The sequence below is a fragment of the Lagenorhynchus albirostris genome, chromosome 2 (assembly GCF_949774975.1).
Source record: "Lagenorhynchus albirostris chromosome 2, mLagAlb1.1, whole genome shotgun sequence".
Taxonomy (NCBI): Eukaryota; Metazoa; Chordata; class Mammalia; order Artiodactyla; family Delphinidae; genus Lagenorhynchus; species Lagenorhynchus albirostris.
Window position 1 is genome coordinate 152,189,390 of NC_083096.1, and position 19,270 is coordinate 152,208,659.

The window sequence follows — 19,270 nt, forward strand, 5'->3', positions numbered from 1 at the left end:
ATCTTTTTTCAACACCTCCCCCTCTGTCCCCAAAGTCAGCATTAAAGTTGAAAGCTTCCATGTGTGAAAGAGGATGTAGGTCAGGACTTTCTGGAGTTGGAATGTCATTAAAAGGTGGGACCAGTCCTGGGAGGAAGTGTGGAGTTCCCTTGCTAGATCCTCTACTGAAGTGTTGAAGTGTGATGGAAACTCATCTTGTGAGGTTGATTAAGATTAGATGCAGCATAAAAAGAAACGAAATTGAGTTATTTATAGTGAGGTGGATGGACCTAGAGACTGTCATACAGAGTGAAGTAAGTCAGAAAGAGAAAAACAAATACCGTATGCTAACACATATATATGGAATCTAAAAGAAAATGGTCATGAAGAACCTATGGGCCAGATGGGAATAAAGACGCAGACCTACTAGAGAATGGACTTGAGGACACGGGGAGGGGGAAGGGTAAGCTGTGACAAAGTGAGAGAGTGGCATGGACATATATACACTACCAAACGTAAAATAGATAGCTAGTGGGAAGCAGTCGCATAGCACAGGGAGATGAGCTCCGTGCTTTGTGACCAGCTAGAAGGGTGGGATAGGGAGGGTGAGAGGGAGGGAGACGCAAGAGGGAAGAGATATGGGGATATATGTATATGTATAACTGATTCACTTTGTTATAAAGCAGAAACTAACACACCATTGTAAAGCAATTATACTCCAATAAAAACGTTAAAAAAAAAGATTAGGTGCAGCCTTTGTGGAGGCAAAGAGTGGATTAGAAGTAGAAGCTACCTAATACCATGAATCATACCACAACTCTATAATCATCATTGGGAAATTACATCGCTACCCATCGTATTCAGGGGAGTGGATGAAAGAAATGACTGCTTCATCTCACGATCTCTCGGTCTATAAAACTGATGGTAAATTGGGTTTATTTGATGACATATATAGTTTTTTAATTGAAATACAGTTAAGTGACAATGTTGTGTTAGTTTCAAGTGTACAGCAAAGTGATTCAGTTATACATACATGTATATATTTCTCAGATTCTTTTCCATTATAGGTTATTACAAGATGTTGAGTATGGTTCCCTGTGCTATACAGTAGGTCCTTGTTGTTTACCTATTTTGTATGTAGTGGTGTGTATCTATTAACTCCAAGCTCCTAATTTACCCCTCCCCCCTTTCCCCTTTGATAACCATAAGTTGGTTTTCAATGTCTGTGAGTCTATTTCTGTTCTGTAAATAAGTTCATTTGTATCATGTTTTTAGATTCCACGTATAAGTGATGTCATATGATATTTGTCTTTCTCTGTCTGACTTACTTCACTTAATATGATAATCCCTAGGTCTAGCCATGTTGCTGCAAATGGCATTATTTTATTCTTTTTTATGGCTGAGTAATATGATGTATATCGTTTTGGCAATATAGTGTATTGTTTAAAGCACGGATTCTGTTAGTGTACTAAATGTCACTGAACTGTATACCTTAAAATGGTTAAAATAGTGAATTTTATGTTATGTGAATTTTAGCGCGCGCGCGCGCGCGCACACACACACACACACACACACACACACACACACACACACACACACACACACATAAGGCAGTTGGATTCTGGAGCCAGAAAGTTTGAGTTTGAGTCCTGGCTCTGTTACCTACTAGCTGTGTGGCCCTTGGGCAAGTTACCTAACCTCTCTGTGCCTCTGCTTCTTCATCAGTAAAATGGGGATAATAATAGCACTTCCTTCATGGGGTTGTTGTAGAGATTAAATGAGAGCTCCAAATGTGAACTCTCAGTAGTATGATTACTGCAGATGGCAACCCCCACGGGGAGATGAGGCTGTTGTTAACTTCTGTTGCTTGTCTACAAGGCTGTGCATCATTTAATAGATGAAGTAAAGACTGACAACTGAGGTTCTCTTCATTGTATGACACTGACTCAGACAGAGCCTTTTTGTGAGAGAGAATACTTTGTTTTCCCAGGCATGGTGCTAATATAAATTATTTCCTTTGCATTTCCTGAACCACAGAATCTTAAGTACTGGAGAAGGTCTCATAGATCTCGTCAGCCACATAAAGAAGAAACTGACTTGCCTGGGGATGCATTACTAGCGTGGCTTGGTCTTCTAATTGCTAGATCAGTGCTCTTTCTGCCCATCACCATAGTTGCAATAAGTCAGTGCCTGGAAATGCATTTTGTTTTCACATCTGTAATATTTAAAATGAAATACACACACACACAGGCACACACAAAAATATTAAGGTGCAGAGAGCACTTCAGTTTTGCAAGAAGCCGTCTGCATTTAATTGGAATGTACCACGTTCTCTGTTTGGAAGGGAGGCGGTAAGGCCATATCCACGTACCAGGGTTCCTAGTTACAAGTAACGGAAACAAGTTCTGGCTAACTTGAGCAGTCAAGGGATTTATTGGAAGGATGTCAGGTGGCTTGAGAATTGAAGGGAGGCTGGCAAACCAGGCTCAGAAGATAACCAGAACAAGAGGCCAGGCCATGGCTACCACAGCCAAGGCCACCCTCAAGGTCAGTGTGATGAAGATGCTGCCAGGTACAGCTGCCCCTGGACCCTCAATGCCAAAGCCCCACACTCGGTCCACTGGTGAACTCTCATCCTTGGGATTGGATGCTGTGAGTGGTCCCTCACCTGCTTTTGTGTCATTGCATCACTCTCCATGATCTGAAGTCCTGGAAGAAATATCCCATCAGCTAAGCAAGTTAGCAGGTGGTGGTACGGGGCTTAGAGGGAAAGTCTCTGGCCTTCTCAGACTGTGGATTGGGAGGAAGGTCCCTGCCTACAGTCAAGATTTACAAAGGAGTATTCCACCCGCCCATGCCCCACCCCTCGCTTTGAATTCTCCCCAGATAAGGAGGTGATAGAATGCCGAGTACTCAGAAACAGACAAAAGAACAAAAAACCCCAGAAAATCCATGACATCAGGAGGATCCAGAAAAGGTGCCTGGCCCAGACACCTGCTCCCCTCCCCTTCCTGGAGTTAGCATCCTCTACTCATCCTGCTTTCTCCCCCGCTCTCCTTCATCCCCATCAGTCCCTGTGCTCAAGGGAACAGACGCTCCAAGACGGACTCCAAGGTCAAATAAATCTCTTACAGCTCTGTTTACTTCAGTCTCCACCAGATTCACCCTGGAACTCTTGCATATCTTCTCTGTCCAATCATTATAAAGTCCAACTGCCTATTATTTTTATTGTGATAAAATTCACATAACACGAAATTCACCATTTTAGCCAAAAGTATACAACCCAGCACCATTTATGACACTCACAATGTTGGGCAACTATCACTGCTGTCTAGTTCCAGAACATTTTCATCACCCCAAGAGGAAACTCCCTACCCATTAAGCAGTCACTCCCCATTCCTGCCTCCCCTGAGCCCCTGGAAACCATTAGTCGGCATTCTTTCTCCATAGACTGACCTATTTTGGAAATTTCATATAAATGAGATCATATACTATGTAACCACCTTCCTATTCATACTCCACTTCCTTCTGCAACAGGTTCTTCTGACCTGTCTCCCCACTACCTCTGAAACCTCATCTCAGCATAGGACAGGGAACGAGCACTGGTCATTCAACTTTTCTCTGACAACATAGATGGGAGAGGGAAGTCGATGGACCTGAGAAACCATCAGAAGGATGGTGAGAATCCCCTAGGGAGACAGAATGTAGTTGGTGTCTGTATGATTAACAACCACACAGAGCTGAGGAGTGCTGGGTAGAAGCCTAGCGGGGTTAGGCTAGAGGGAAGTCTTTTAGTTGAGTTGAATTATTTCTCTCTCCCTGGGCAGGTCACTGCCCACATCTTCATCTCTTCAAGACAGAGAAGCAGCAGGGCTCTAGTAGTGCTGGCTGAGGGTGGACAGTTGTGTCAGGGCAGCAATGGACCGGATGGGGCAGGGAGTGATTCAGAGCAGTTTCAAGCAGTCCTACCTGCCTCTGAGTGTCCCTTCTTTCCCCCACTCTTCCCTCTGCCATTGAAGGGAAACACCTGAGCAAGAGCTGGAATTTAAGTACAGGGGTGGTTTTCTGAGGCAGAGGGTTGCCCAGTGGGGAATGTACACCAGCAGCTGTATTTGAACATGGGTTAGAGTGCCAGAGGCTCTCCTCTTTCTATACTCTCCACCCCATGACCCTCCCTGTAACCTAGCTAGAAAGAGCACAAGTTGGGGCTGTGCTAACAGCCATGATTGCTATCTTACTTAGAGCCAAAGTGACCCCCAGAGAGAATGGCTTAAAGACTATAGGCATGCATTTCTCTCATACATAACAATTCTGAAATCTGTGGACAGCTCTGCTCCATACTGCCATCCAGGAAAAAAGACTGACAGCATCTCTGTCTTTTTCAACACAGGGCTACTGTAATGAAGATGTCTGTAAGTGAAGGGCCAGTAGGCCAGCTGTGATGTGATGCTATGCAAGGCCTGAGCTTACCTGTAGGATGCAGTGTATGCTTTAAACCAGCAATCGATAGCTGGTGTTGTCTCCACAGCAACAACACATGGGCTAGGAAGCAAAGGGAAGAGTTAAGAGTGGCCCTTCTGGGCTTCCCTGGTGGTGCAGTGGTTGACAGTCCGCCTGCCAATGCAGGGGACACGGATTCGTGCCCCGGTCCAGGAGGATCCCGCATGCCGGGGAGCGGCTGGGCCCGTGAGCCTGCGTGTCCGGAGCCTGTGCTCTGTAACAGGAGAGGCCACAACAGTGAGAGCCCACAACAGTGAGAGGCCCGTGTACCGCAAAAAAAAAAGAGTGGCCCTCCTAACAATTACAGTGAACACTCCCTTTAACAGAACTTTTGTTTCTTTCTCCATGATCTTGGGTTTGACAGGTTTGGGGTGTTGGTTCTAAGAGAAGTATGTTCCCACTAAGGAATGCAGTCATGGTTCTGACGAATTGGAAGCTGAGCTTGTCCCTGGCCACTTGGGGACTCCTCATGCCACTAAATCAACAAGAAGAGAAGCAGATCGCTGTCTTGGCTGTCAAGGGGAAATTGGGTGTCTGCTGTGCACTGGGCTGAGAAGACTGCTTGGAACCCACAGGATTCACGGGGCCTCTTCTTAGAATTTCCACTCCAATTATAAAGTTCATTGGAAAACTGGTAACCCAATACAGAGAGGATTAGTAAGGGCTCAGTTACCTTGAGACGAAGGTTTGGGTCTTCCCACCAGCTGGTAGAGGGTAAGGTGAACACAGAATGGATAATCAAAGAAGGAAGCCACGATTATGAGCTCTCGCCTCGGGACAGGCTACAGAAGTGGTGACTATAACAGTCATACTAATTTTATGCTAATTGATTCTTTCCCTCTCCCCTTTCCCGATTCTTTACATGAAGAATACTGGTGGTAGCGAACCTCAAAATTTAGATTGCAGGTGGGAGTACACTTTAGATGACATCACCAAGGATAATACGATGGCTGATGACACTTCTGTCTCCTTGTATTTGGGATGAGATTTTCATTACTAAAATGAAAGGCAGTAATGGAAGCTGGATGGTAAATGGGGTGAAGTGAACTGATTATTCTATATTTATGCTCTATATCCACTCTCTGCCCTCTCTGCTTTATTCTTCCCCTGGGAGGCTGATCCCTATAAACTGTGTCATTTGGACTGTCTTGTGGGTTTTCAGTTCAGATCAGCCAGTGTCCTGATTGATCAGCCAGTGTCCAGCCTGATTCAGTGTCCATTTCCTGCCCCAACTCCTGAGCTCCTGAAGGATAGGAATATTATCTTAGTCATCTCTGTATGTAAAGGTGATCTGGTCATAAAATGTTAACTGAATCAATCAAAACTGTGCTGGAGATCTGTCTTTTTCCATGAATCTTGCAAAGCAGAACAAAGAACAAACTTAATTAACAGCATGCTCTTAATTTCCATTTCTAGGAAAGCAACACGGATTCTTTCCACATCGCTTCTTCCCGGGGTTCCCAGTGCCTTCAGGTATGGCCCCAGTGTCCCAATGCAATACCTAACAGGGACCCAGGAAATGCCTTTTTGAATTAGGATGTTGATTACAATTGCATGTCCAAATGCATTATTTTATATGAGCTACATATCCTGTATGTGAAACCTTTCACACATAACTGCTAGTGCAGTATATCAAACAATTTGCTCAACCCTTCAGGCTTCTAAGGTGCTTAATCTCTTTTATTAAGTGACTTTCCTCAATTAAGTAACCATCCCGGTCTCCTTCCTCTAGGCCCTGTTGCTACAGATAAACGAACCTGTGCTCTGGAGTTGCTGGATAATATATCAGCACTTCCAGCTGATTGAAGGTGGTCAGTGCTGGGAACACAGATATGAGGGAAGGCTGGCAGGTTAAACATATGACTCAGAGGTCAGATCCGGGGAGAGAGAGAAGGCACAGGGGAAGGCTCAGGTCAAAGAGTTCAGGTAGAAGAGGTCAGAATCTGAACAAGGGGTCTAAGGCCATGGGCACCACCAAGAATCATAGACCTTCTAAAGCAGGGCAACCTATGTGCTTCCTTCCCAGATCACCCCTCCCCCAATAACTATTCTCAGAGCGTAGGAACAAGTGGCTGAAGTATAGGGGGAGAGGGTGGAGATCAGGGTAGCCCCTGGTATAGGCTAAAGATTAAGGATTTTTGTTCGCATTTCTAGTCTCTTTGGTTGGGTTAGAGAATCTTATTTTCTTTAGTGTTTACTAGTAAATCATAATGCGCTTACATCTTTATAAGTACATTAACCCTTTGGAGACTCACAGGATGTGAGAGCTGGAAGAATTCCTAGAGTTTATTCATATTACCTTTATTTTATTTATGAGAAAATGGAGGCCCACAGAGATTGTTAAGTGTTATTGTTAGGACAATTTATGCTATAGACAGAAAACTAAACTCCAACAATGTAAGGGATTTATTGGCTCATATAACTGGAAAGTATGGGGTAACAGCTTCAGGTGTGGCTTGATCTAGCTGCTCACTGCTCAACAATGTAACTGAGGTTCTGTTTATTTTCCATTTTCCCATTAAGCCTTTCTCAGGATTCATCCACTGTCTGGCAATCTAGTCTCTATCCTTGTTGTCACATGTGGTTGCATTAATTCTAGACCTTACATCATTGATAGGAGCTACAGCAGAGAGAGGAATCTTCTTTTTGTCAGAAGCCCTTGAAAATGTCTTCTCAAATCTCATTTGCCTTGACTGGGTTTCATGTCTGCCTTTGAACTAATTTCTATAACTAAATGGTATAGAATGATTGCTTTAAGTCAATCAGGCCCAACTCCTGGAGTTTGCGGTCAGGTTAAGCAAGACTATATGGATTAGAATGGAGAAAAAGTGGTTTTCCAAAGGAATTTTGTAGTTCTGATGGTGGGACAATGGAGGAATGGATACTGGGGAGTCTGACTGCAAGCATCCAAGGGCAGCGACTTACCCAAGGTCAAGTAGCTGGTCATGGCCAAGTTAAAACTAGAACCCAGCTCTTCTCACTCAGCATCTGCATAGGGATGGTTCTACAGTCCCTCTTAAGGTAGTACATGTTTCACAGTAGACATCAGATGGAACTATGGATTTACTTGTTATGTTCAATTTATTCTTCCGCTATGATTACAAATAACCACAAAAACACACCTTGCTATTTAGTCACAGTAATGAGTACAATTGTCTGAGCCACTTAATTTTGCATCTCATTAAGCCATGAAGGCTTTCAGGAGAAATTGACTAGATTTTAGAGATGAGAACTATATCATTTAAATAAATGTTCTTTAGTCTTACTGAGGTTTTAGCCATCTTCTGGAAAATGTTTTGGAACTGGAATTCAGTTTGGGAGCAACTGTATAGATGCTTTAGGGCTGAACTTCTGCTTTTTATCTTTCTGGGAAAAATCCTTGTTAATGTCCCTCAATGAGAGACACTTATTCAGTGTCTTATTCACATATTCAGGAATTACAGAGGCAAAGAAGAAGAAAGGAGGGTTCTGAGCATCTGCCACGTGCCAGGCGCTGTGCTAAGCGCTAAGGATATGAAAGAGAAGGATATAGCCCTCCAGGAACTCCAAGTTTAGTGGAAGAGGAAGATAATTAAATGGATAAGTAAAATACTACACCATTAAGTGCAGTAACAGCTGGAAGAATAGGGTGCTTTGAGAACACAAAGGAAGCAGAATATTGGGAACAGGGAAGAGCTAGGGAAGGCTTTCTGAAGGAGGAGAACCCCTTAAAGAACGGTTGAAGTTAGTTGGTGGAAAATAGGGAAAGTTATTCTACCCAGAGGGGACTCATGAACGCTGAGGCATGAAATCTTACAGTGAGTTTCCATGAAACTCCAAGTAATTCAGAAGGGCCAGGCAGGGGGTGGGGAGAGAAGACATGGGAGGGGCAGGCAGGGTCAGGGTCATGAAGCTTGGAGTCTATCCTATGGGTGATGGGATGCCTCTAAACAGTTTTAGGTAGGGAAAGACATGGTTTGTGTCTTAGACATATTACTGTATTCATTTGGATCTATGGTTGCAGGCAACCCTGGTTAACTTCCAAAAAAGGAATTCACTGGAGAGCTATGGGATCATTCAGAAAACCGAAGGAAAAGCTGCAGCACCAGGCTCTGAAAAGAGCTCCCAGGACAGAAATATCAGGAATTGACTGGCAGTCTCCTTGGTCGGGGAAAATCAGGTCCAACCACCTTCTGTTTTTATTTTGCTCTGTGCAGGATTCAAATTCCAGAAGAAGGATGTTGTATTGTCCCAGCTTGAGGGCACACCCAGCCTGAACCAGGTAGAGTCGGCATCTTGATTGGCAGTCTCACCAAGCCTATATCTCACGGGGGAGGGTGGGTTCTTAAAGCAAAATCAGGGCGTTGCTCTCATAAGAATGAGGAATGCTCGCTATGTCAGCTAAAGCAGTGGGTATCCACCTTACCAGCTGTTTGGGAGCTCGATGTGAAGGGGACAAAAGATGAAGGGAATTGGCAAAAGATGATAGAGTGTGGACTAGCACACTCTATTTTGGTAGTCACAATAGAGAAGAACGGTGGGATGTAAGGACATTTATGGGATCAAGATTGGTGGTTGACTCTAGAAGAAGAGCAAGGGAAGAATCAAGGATGACTCCCAGGTCCCAGCATGCAGTGATAGATATCACTATTAGAGAGATGGTAGAGCAGGGGGAGCGAAGGTGACAAATTGCTTAGGACATGCTGAGTTTGAGAAACCTGTGGGACATCAGGTGCATGTAAGAATTTGAAGCACAGTAACTGAACTCATGGACATGGCTGATAGAACCTAGGAAGGATTTTGGGAGGAGCCATGGAAAACATCAATATTTAAAATAAGTTTGCCAAGGAAATGAAGGTCAAAAGACAGAAAGAATGGAGAGAAGGGGGAGAACCAGGAATGTTCAGGGTCATAGAAAGCCAAAGGATTAAGGGAGACATCAGTTTTGAGCTCTAGTGCAGGCAGAAGCCACATTCTAGAGAACTAATATATATATGGGAGATGAGGAAGTAGAAGTAAAAACATGCAGACCACCCTTGCAAGAATCTTGGATGAGAAGGGCTGGGAAAGTGCATGGTAATTGGAAAGGGTACAGCCTCAAGGGAGTTAGGTGTGGTTTTTAAAAAATTGTAGCTTGATTAAAAAAAAAATTGAGATATAATTCACATACCATACAATTCACTCTTTTAAAATGTATTACTCAGTGGTTTTTAGTATATCCACAAAGTTGTGCAATCATCACTCCTATCTAATTCCAGAACATTTTCATCACCCCAGAAGAAACCCCATGCCCATTAGCCGTCACTTTCCATTCTCCCTTCCCCCAGCCCTTGGCAACCACCAACCTATTTCCTGTCTATATAGATTGCCTATTCTGGACATTTCATACAAGTGGACTTATATACAATATGATCTTTTGCGCCTGGCTTCTTTCACTTAGTTTTCAATGTTCGTCCATATAATATCATGGATCAGTAGTACTTCAGTCCTTTTCATAGCCCAGTGAAATTCCACTGTATGGATAAACCATAATTTGTTTATCCATTCATCAAACGATTGACATTCGATTATTTCCAATTTTGGGCCATTATGAATATGCTACGACATTTGTGGACAAGTTTTTGTGTAGATATATGTTTCCTTTCTTATTTACAGGCTGAGGGTGGCGGGAGCCGCAGAGGGAGCGGTGAGATATACAGGGGTGGGGGGGGTGGGGAGAAGGAAGTAGGCGCTGGAGAGAGGCTACTTTCTTCAACATCCCTCTCACGTCCTCTGTCGGCACAACCTTAATGTCCTAACCTCGCTTCACAACTACTGGACCTTCTGCACACCCATCACACTTGTTGACCAAGGAGCGAATCCAGCGCGTGGATAAAGCACCCCTAGACCTGTCGCAGATACGTCCGGGCCAGCGGTTCGTTTTCTGTAGTTCCTAGTTTCGCGGTCTCCTGTAGTTAGAGCCTGGCTCATTCCGGTTTGACTTTTTTTCCCGCAGATTCGTTCACAGGTGAATAAAGAAAATTCACCGTGAAGTCTGAGTCTGACTCCTGGTTCTTCAGGTCACCCAAGGCTCTCAGTCGTTCCGGATAAGGAAGGATGCCCAATACCAGCTGTAGCGGACCCAGAACGCCAGCACTCAGCACTTACGCGTTGCCCATCGCAGCCACCGCGCACGCGCCGCTTCGCCGCCAAGGAGGGGGTGGGGAGTGGGCGGGGCGCTTATCTGCCGGACCAATCGGAAGCGAGGGGCCCCGCCCTCCGGGCCGGTGGACCGAGCTTGACCCCAGCGGTGGGCGGAGGAGGCGGGGCCAGCCGTGCGGCCGCGGAGGGGGCGGGGCCCAGGGCCTGGAGGCGGGGCCTGGGGCTGTCAGTCCCGCGCCCGCCGCCGCCGCCGCCGCCGCCGCCGCGGTTCCTTACATGTCGTGGCCCCGGTGGCTGCCGGCGCTGCCGACCGCCGTCCGTCGCCCCGGCATCCCGAGCCGCCTCCCGCCGTGCCGGCCCGGCGCGCAGGTAAGGCCGGCTGCGCTGCCGAGCCATCGCGTCCCCCTACTCGGCAGCGGTCAGCCGCGCGGGCGCCCCCTCCGGGCTGTGTCAGCGCCGCGGCTCCCCTTGCCTCCCGGGGGCGGTCCCGGGGGGCGGGACGACCGTCCTCCCCATCCCCCCCACACCTCCGGGCGCCGCGCCTGCAGCCGGGTCCCCGGGCCGCGCCTCCGCATCCCGGCGTGGGGCTGGTCCCGAGCACCCCCATCTCGGGCCGATTACACAATCGCTGGGGCTGGGGGCAGGGGCCCCTCCCGAGCCTCGGCCCCACACCTGTCCTCGTGCCGCGCTCCCAGGCAGAGGGCAGACAACCAGCGCGACAGCGGGGGCCCGGAAAGTTTCACTTTGTGGTCCGGGTTTGTTGACATCTGAGAGATGCGGAGAGATGGAGGCTGAGCTGCGAGGATGCGCCTTGCGAGCAGCGTTGCCTTTGCCCCGGGGTGGCCCTGGTCCAGGTTTCCTTTCCAGAAGTCCTGCCGAGAGCCCTGCTCTGGGCTGGAGGCTGCTGCAGGGCACACAGGTCTCTCTCTGCTTGTACGTTAGCGAGCCTATCCCCTAGCTTGCAGGATCCTGGGGAAAGCTCAGCCCCTCGCTCTTCCCCCTTTCCTAATTGAGCATTGACAGAACGTGTAGACGAATTTACTTAGCATTTCCCTGACACTTTGTATTTGTGAGGCGCGTTGCCATCCCTGATTAGTTAATTAACAAGGTGGGAAAGCAAAATAGATCCTGAAACGAATGGCTAATGCCTTTAGTTTAGTAACTCTGAGAACCACTGAGAGCTTTAGGCTGTTTGCGGTGAGAGATGCTTTTGGCCGAGGTGCTGCCGGTAGAGCTATTCAGTGTCTTCTGGTTGCCTGAGAAGGCTTTGGTGATAATGGCAAGGCTTTCTCTGCCTCTCCCTGCTTATACTGTTTATTAAGGGTCGCTAATCTATGGTGGGTTATTTGGGTTTCTTCACTTAAGCAAAGGAGGAATTAGAAGTGTTGCTGACAAAGCAGTTAAGGAAAACAAACAAACAAAAAACCCCCCAAAACCCTGAGGTTCAAATAAGTTTGGATAGTTGTCTGCTTTACCAGGTTGCCCCTCCTGTGCAGAAAACCTTGGCTTTTCCTGTTCTCTCCCTATCTTCCTGGTAGGACTGTATCCATCTGGGCTGGCATTACTGGTTCTGCATTTAGTCCATACACCTCTTGCTGCCTGTGGTTTACAAACCTGCCTAGGGACATCCTCTAAGAGTGGGCTTAATTAGCACTTTTTTCTGCCCATTAAGCAATACAGCTTGAAATCTCTTGTAATCAGGCACTGTTGTAGTGTTGAATCTTTAATAATGTCTAATTCATTTTAATAGCGTTTCTATAATAATCTTTTATTAGTATGCCAGTTCTGCAACACCAGTACTTTTAGTATAGAAGCAGCAATTTACTCGAAATATTGTCATGGCAAAAACAATTCTTCAACATTTTTGCAGCCTACTTTACTTAGATAATTACTGCTAGAGGCTGTTAAGGTTTTTTATTCTTTGGTGCGGTAGGTGTTACAATGCTTTTGATCTATGAGGTCATTATGAGGTCATTCCTACTTGTAGAAATGATTTCAGTCACGGTGTCACTTAAATATTTTGTGGACTAATAGCATGTGAGTTTTCCCGACATGCTGATTTCTTTTTGAACAAGGAACCGAGTTAACAAGATTTAGTTTTGATTTGCCAGCTTAAATTTTAAGAAGGATGATATTTACTGTATTTGGGGGACTATATTAGTACTATGATGCTGATTTTATTAGCATAGGTATCAGGCATTGTTTTGGGTGCCTTACAGATGTTAACTTATCTAATTCTCACAACAATCCTATAAGGGAGGTACTATCATTACCCCAGTTTCAGACAATGAAATTGAGGCCCAGTTGATCGACTCAGGTCACATAGTTAAGTAAACGACAGCTAGATCCTAACGTAGGCAGCCTGAGTTCAGAGTCCAAGTACTTAACCACTGTGCTATCCTGCCTCTGTAGGTTATTTTTTTTCCAGCAAGTATTTATTTCTACCTGCTGCCTGCATACACCCTGCACTGTGGGGAGAAGAGCACTTACAGTGTAATAACAAACACTGGGCTAAGAGTTCTTATTCTGGCCTTAACTCTGTCACCAACTAATCTGTGATTTTGAGGAGGGTACCTGATCTCCCTGCCTCCCATTTCCTCATTGGTGGAATAATAGCAATTGAAGCAGATGAACTAACTAGGCTTAACCTCCTGGGGAGCTGGAGAGATGAGTCAATGCATGTAAGAATTAAATTTCCTCCTCCCTAAGGCACAGTATAAGATCAAGTATCAAATGAGTGGCGTGTGTGTGCATGCGTATGTGTATGTGTCATGGAGAAGGACCGGAGGGCACACGATGTATGCTTGCCAGTGGCCACCATGCACTGCACCATGGGAGTGCGGTGGTCGAGAGACTTTATCTTAAATATTTCAGTATTGTTTTATTCTGTTGCCACCAGCATCATTCCTTTGTAATTAAAAAAATAAGCAGAAAAGAAGTGATGCTGTGGAAGTGGGGTAATCATGTGCTGGACAATGCAGGAGCATTCGTGGAGGACCGTTTGACATCACTTTGCGGGAGGCTTGGGGTCAGATGATGGCAGGACCTGGATGGCAGGACCTGAATGGCGGATCCAGGAGTTCCCAGCATTGTGGCAAGTCAGGGTTGAAAGGAAACTTTAAGGTCACTGCATCTAACAGCCTCCACCCCTTTCTCCCTTCACCATCTATACAATGGATGAACCTCCCACGTGTGCATACCTGTTTCACTCAGTGCTTATCCTGCTGCTGCTCGGGCACCTCCTGAGCCAGCCATTTGGTGTGTTTCACAAATCTGTGCACAGAAGCAGCTGGGATTGTATCCAGTGATAGGGAACGAGAAACCACAGAAGGATTCTGGGCCCTTCTGGATTGTGCTCTTGAAAGATCAACATCTGTGTGAAACCTGGATTAGAAGGGAAACTCTAAACCAGGAAGACAAGTTAGGAGGCCTTGGTCAGAATCTAGGATTGGGGGGATCCAGACTGAGACAGGTGGCGGCCTGGGATTGAAGAAGTAATGGACCCCAAAAGACAGAATCCCCTGCACCCAGCATCTGCCTGTTCACAAGCGTCAGAGAGGAGGAACATGTCAACATCTCTCTGGAGTCGAGTGGGGGGGGGGCGTTGGGAGTGGAGCTGGTAAGTCCAGTGCTGTGGGGAGGAGAGACAACTTTGTATGTATATCCCCCAAAGCTGAATAACAGACTGTGGCTCGTGTAAGCCCTGTGCAGAGTGGAAAGCAGATTTTCTTTCTTTTCAGGAGGGGAGTGTACCATGGGAAACTCCCTCTGCCTAATGAAGAAATAGAATAGTATTTCTCCTTGGGTGTTGTAACCTCTCACACTGCTTTTTTAGCCTTGTGTTTTGCTTCTTGGCCATGATGGGAATCTGGTGGTGTTTGAAGCCATACCAGGAGGACGTGATGCTTTCTTCTCATTTCACTGGGAAATCTTCTTTGGGGGCTTCCGTTCTCCAGTGATACCTGTTGAGTGTGTGCTGTAGAGCTGCCACACCTCATGGGGAGTGCTCAGAGAGGCATTAGGAGTTTTTCTCTCCAATGCAGATTGCATGTCACTTCGGAGAAGGCTTGGCATAAAATGGTTACCACATTGACTGGAGAGCAGGATAATTTGGAGGAAACAAATAAGATTTACACAGGAAGCCACAAAGACAGGACAAATAGTTGCGAGCTTTGTAAGTTCATTTTTCTCTTGTTCCTTTATGTATTTCTGGCTTAGGATGCGACATTTCTTCAGTTCTGTATTCATATTTACAAATTTATAAGTTGAAATACTTTGTCTAATAGTGTATGTGGAAATAAACTGTATAATCTCATTTTTTTTTTTTGCCAGGACAATATTGGCCTTGGTTTTCCACTATCTTTTAGACCAGTGGTTTTCAACTAGGGGCGATTTCGCCTCCTAGGGAACACTTGGCAATGTCTGGAGACATTTTTGGTTGTTGCGACTGGGGACAGCATACCTGCTACCGGCATCCAGTGGGTAGAGACCAGGGAAGCTGCTGAACATCCCACAATGCAATGCACAGGATGGCCCCCCAAACAAGGGATTGTTCAGACTGAAATGCTCATAGGGTTGAGATTGAAAAACTCCACTTTAGATGTTAAAAACATTTCTTATTAGGAGCATATTGAGGCTAGAGGGAAGAGGAAGAAGAGGGAAATATAAAGTGTTCCTCGAGTCCTTGCAAGTGATAACAGCACCCTCCCTTCTGACAGGCAGGAGGGAGAAGCAGCGAAACAAGCCTCCGGAACACAGGCGTTCCTCTGCCACCCAGGAGTTATTTCCATAACTGGATTGCTCAACACAGTAGTTTGGAACAGGAAGTAGAGGCCCTTGGAGTGGGAGGAGGCTGTCAGGGTAATTTGTGGAGGCACAAGGGTTTATAGGCCAAGAAGGGAAGCTGGGTCCTGCCAGAATAATTCTGAAAAGTTCTAGGAAATTTTTCTAAAGGTGGTTTTGTTGAGGACACTGCGTGTAATGCTTCAAAGACGCAATCTCTGTCCTGGGAGTACAGGAACCCTGTAGGCTGTCGATCTGAGCACTTCCCGGATTCTTCCGTTGTCTAGACACAGAGTGGAGAGTGAAGAGCGCTTGGTTTTATTTTCAGGTTGTAGCTGTGTCCTCCTGCAACCTTTCTTTCAAAACTTTTACATTATGGAAAATTTTATCATGCCTTTCTATGGTGAGGGCGACTCCTAGGCTATTAATAAGAGTTATCTACTCTGTGCCTCTATTATGCACCAAGCACTTTACTTATATTGATTCCATTCCTTAGAACCTTTCTAGGTAGGAATTAGTATTCCCAGGTTGCAGATGAGGACACTGAGTTTTGGAGAAGTTACGGAAAGCTAAGAGGTAGCATTGGGTTTTAACCCAGTTTGTTTGATTCCAAAGCCCTAATTCTTTCCATTAGGCCTTGTCTCTCATGGGTAAAATTGGTGGGAGTTTGTACCAGGACTGGTAGAGAAAATGAAGGCAGGTGCTGTGAAAGGGGACCGAGAGCTCTGGTTCCCCCAGCTAATGAAATCTTCACACTGAACCCCCTGGGAAACATTGCTCTTGAGGGTGATAAATTACCTGTGTCCTATTTTTGAGCTGACTATATAAAACAGAATTGCACACGGGTAGCCCTGAACCAAATTTGGTTAGCAGATGTGTTTTATTTGGTCTGTGCAGTGTTTTATTTTTTAAAAACTGGATTAGTTGAAAGTGGGAGATTTCACACTACAATTTCCAAATTGCCAAATTTCTTGGTTTCTCTTGAACCATCAGAAGATCTGGCAACGGCGGGTCCACATTCCTCCTTGGCAGTAGTTAGTTATAGTAGCCACCCCTCTTTGGATGTAACAGAGACTCCCTAGTTTGCCATCTTTACCATCCTGCCCAATTCACTCATTTATATCACTTGCCAGGACTCTGAAGGCATTTGTTGGAGGCACCCTTGTAGAAGTCACACCCGTTCTCTCTGCCAGTGTCAGGGATGTGTTAGTGGAGGCTTGTTCTGTATCTGAATGAAAGATCCCCAGCATCTTTCCCATTTGTAAAGAGTCTGGAGAGGGTGACTCTACTTGGCATGTGAACAGACCCCAGCCACCGTCTATCCCCCCAACAGTGGCTAACTGGACTCTGGAAGGGTTCTTGGACTAAGGCAGACCAATGTGATATTTGGGATTTAGACACCAAGCTGAGGAACCTCAGGTGGGAAGGACTTGTAGACTCAGGCTGAAAATGGTGATGTTGGAGGTGGCTGAGTGAGCAGAGAAGCTGGACGGCAAGTAGTGAGAGACAGTGTGCAGCAGAGATAGAGGAGCTGCGCAGTCTCTGCTTTCACTCTACTTCCTGCAGTTGGGTTCCTCTGTAGCCACAGCATTCATTCAGTGACACTTACTGTGCACTTACTATCATGCCAAGCACCGTTTAGATGCTTGTGATATATCAGTGAACAAAAACAGACAAAGGCCCTGTTCTCATAGAGCTTATATCTTGGTGGGGGAAAGCAAACAACGCCAAACAAAGAAGCAAGTAAGTATAAAATATGTAAGGTGGTGATAAGTGCCAAGACGAGAAATAGACTGGGTAAGGAGACGTGGAGTGGATGTGCGGGGTGGTGATGCTGTGTGAGAGAGGTTGTTCAAGGAAGACCTCCTGACATAGTGATATTTGAGCAGAGATGTGAATGAAGTGAGGAGTGAGCCATGAGGGAACCTAGGGGTGGAGCAGTTTAGCAAGTGCAAAGGTCCTGAGGTGGGAGTATGCTTGACCTGTTTGGAAAACAACAAGGAGGATATGGTGGCTAGAATGCAACAATCATGGGAGAAGGGGAGGGGGAGGGAATTAGAGTCTCACAGCCATGCTAAAGACTTTGGATTTTATTCTAGTGAGGTAGGAAGCCATTAGAAGATTTTGAGCATAGGTGGCATGAGCTGGCTTATGTCTTAAAAATGTAAATGTTGCTGTTTACAATGGCCAAGACATGGAAGCAACCTAAATGTCCATTGGCAGATGAATGGATAAAGAAGATGTGGTACATATATACAATGGAATATTACTCAGTCATAAGAAAGAATGAAATAATGCCATTTGCAGCAACATGGATGGACCTAGAGATTATCATACTAAGTGAAGTAAGTCAGAAAGAGAAAGACAAATACCATATTTTATCACTTATATGTGGAATCTAAAATATGTCACAAATGAACTTATTTATAAAACAGAAACAGACTCATAAATGTAGAAAGCAAACTTACGGTTACCAAAGGGGAACAGAGGTGAGGGGAGGGATAAATTAGGAGTTTGGGATTAGCAGATACAAACTACTATATATAAAATAGATAAACAACAAGGCCCTACTGTATAGCACAGGGAACTATATTCAGTATCTTATAATAACCTATAATGGAAAAGAATCTGAAAAAGGAGATATATATATATATATATATATATATTCTCAGTATAACAGAATCACTTTGCTGTACACCTGAAACTAACATAACATTGTAAATCAATTATACTTCAATTAAGAAAAATAAATGTAAATGCTGTATGGGAATAGACTGCAAGGCAGCTAAGGTGTATTCAGGACAACTAATTAGGAGGCTATACAATAGTCCAGATAAAATATAATGGTGGCTAGGACTAGGGTAGAGATGGAGGTGGTGAGAAGTGGACAAGGTCTGAATATATTTTGAAGGTGGAGTTGACAGGAATTAATGATGTATTTTTGTACTGGATATGAGAGAGAGGAGTCAAGATGATTCCAAACTTTGTGTATAAACATTATTGCAATAGTTGGCATTTCCCCCTCTCTTCCTTGAAAATATTTAGAAGCAACAAGGAAGGTGAAAAAATAATAATGAAGATTTTGCAAACCCCATTTCCAGCAAAATTAGGAAAGAAATTTTATCTGTAGACTTCAAAATGTGTGTTAAGACTGTCCCAAATAGATGAGATCAGGTAGAAGCCACGTGGGGAGAACTGAAGGGAGGCAGCACAGAGATAGCAAGAGACACCAGCAGCAGTAGATCTTAGAAAGTACCAGAAAAGTCATATTCTTTAAGGTGAAAAGTGCACCCTGATGTGAAAAAGCTATATCCCTTGCTTACAGCAATTGTTGTGAAAACTGGATGTACAGCTGGTAGAAGAAACCCTCCTGGCATAGTTTGATTCAAAGTTGTGAAAGAAGAAGGGTTGTATAAAGAATCACATAGGCAAGCTGCCATATATGTAGGAAGTATTCTGTCTTTTTGGCAGCAAGGAAAAAAGAGAGTCTTTGGGTTGTAAAATACTTCAAGGAATGAAATATTTTAAAAAGAGGTAAATAAGTGGGTAAATGTAAATGTAGGAAAAATTGGCTTTAAGGTAGTTCCAGGTTGCTGGTGTTCCCTGCCCCCTCCCCTCCCCTGATACCTGGCAGAATCAAAGATGAATCTTCTCTAAAGAAAAACATCTTCCTAGTTTTCCAGGGCCAATGAGCAGTACAGTCAGAAAGAACAAAGCACATGAGGAAACAAAACATGATGAGAGAACTAGCAGATGTAACTGATAGAAAGAAAAAAAAAAGACTCACAAATTCTTTATGTATTTAATCAGAGACAAATAACTATGTTTATTATGTTCACAGAAATAAAAGCAAGCTTGTAAATATTTTCAGGGAATGGGTAACAGTTAA

General features: G+C 44.9%; 1 protein-coding gene across 1 annotated transcript in view; it reads left to right on the top strand.

Moving 5' to 3' along the window:
- Positions 1-10,857: 10,857 nt before the first annotated feature.
- The window catches only part of HIVEP3 (HIVEP zinc finger 3), a 503,676-nt gene continuing 495,263 nt past the window's right edge, over positions 10,858-19,270 (top strand). Inside the window, exon 1 of the mRNA XM_060140364.1 lies at positions 10,858-10,968. The gene's annotated coding sequence lies outside the window, so the exon portion shown is untranslated. The remainder of the gene's footprint in view (positions 10,969-19,270) is intronic.